Source organism: Suncus etruscus, chromosome 5 (genome assembly GCF_024139225.1).
Source record: "Suncus etruscus isolate mSunEtr1 chromosome 5, mSunEtr1.pri.cur, whole genome shotgun sequence".
NCBI classification, from domain to species: Eukaryota; Metazoa; Chordata; class Mammalia; order Eulipotyphla; family Soricidae; genus Suncus; species Suncus etruscus.
The window spans coordinates 119,495,989-119,496,936 of NC_064852.1; positions in this window are offsets into that span (position 1 = coordinate 119,495,989).

Genomic DNA, 948 nt, shown 5'->3' on the forward strand with positions numbered 1-948 from the left:
ACAAACATTTTTGTAGTTGGTTTTCAGTCATAAAAAAGACACTTCCCTTCACCAGTGCAACATTCCAACCATCAATGTACCACATCTTCCTCCTTCCCTGCCCCCTGCCTATATTCAAGATACTGTATTCACTCATTTACTAACATTGTCATGATAGTTGTAGCATAGTTATTTCTCTAACTGCACTTACCATTCTTTGTGGTGAGCTTTAGTATCATGAGCCAATCCTTTCAGTCCTCATTTCTATTGTCTCTGGGCATTATTACAATAATGTCTCTTATTTTTCTTAATAGCCATAGAAGAGTAAGCTGATTGTGCCTATATCTCTCCCTCTGAATTATTTTTACTCAGCATACGATTTTCCATGTCCATCTACATATAGGAAAATTTTATGGCTTCACCTTTCTTACAGCTGTATAATATTCCATTGTATATATGTACCACAGTGTCTTTAGCCATTCAACTGTTGAGGGCATCTTGGTTGTTTCCAGAATCTGGCTATTGTAAATAGCACTGCAATGAATACAGGTGTGCAAAATGCATTTTTGTATTACATTTTTGTGTTCCTAGGTTATATCCTAGGATTAATATTGCTGTCTCATATGGGAGATCAATTTCCAGTTTTTTTAAGGAATCTCCAAATTGTTTTCCATAAAGGCTGAATAGACAGCATTCTCATCAGCAGTGAATGAGAGTTCCTTTCTCTCCACATCCTGCCAGCAATAATTGTTCTTGTTCTTTGTGATGTGTGCCAGTCTCTGTGGCATGAGATGGTACCTCATAGTTGTTTTGATTTGCATCTCCCTGATGATTAGTGATGTGGAGCATTTTTTCATGTGCCTTTTGGCCATTTGTATATCTTCTTTGAGGAAGTATCTGTTCATTTCTTCTCCCCATTTTTTTTTTTTTGGTTTTTGGGTCACACCCGGCAGTACTTGGGGGTTACTC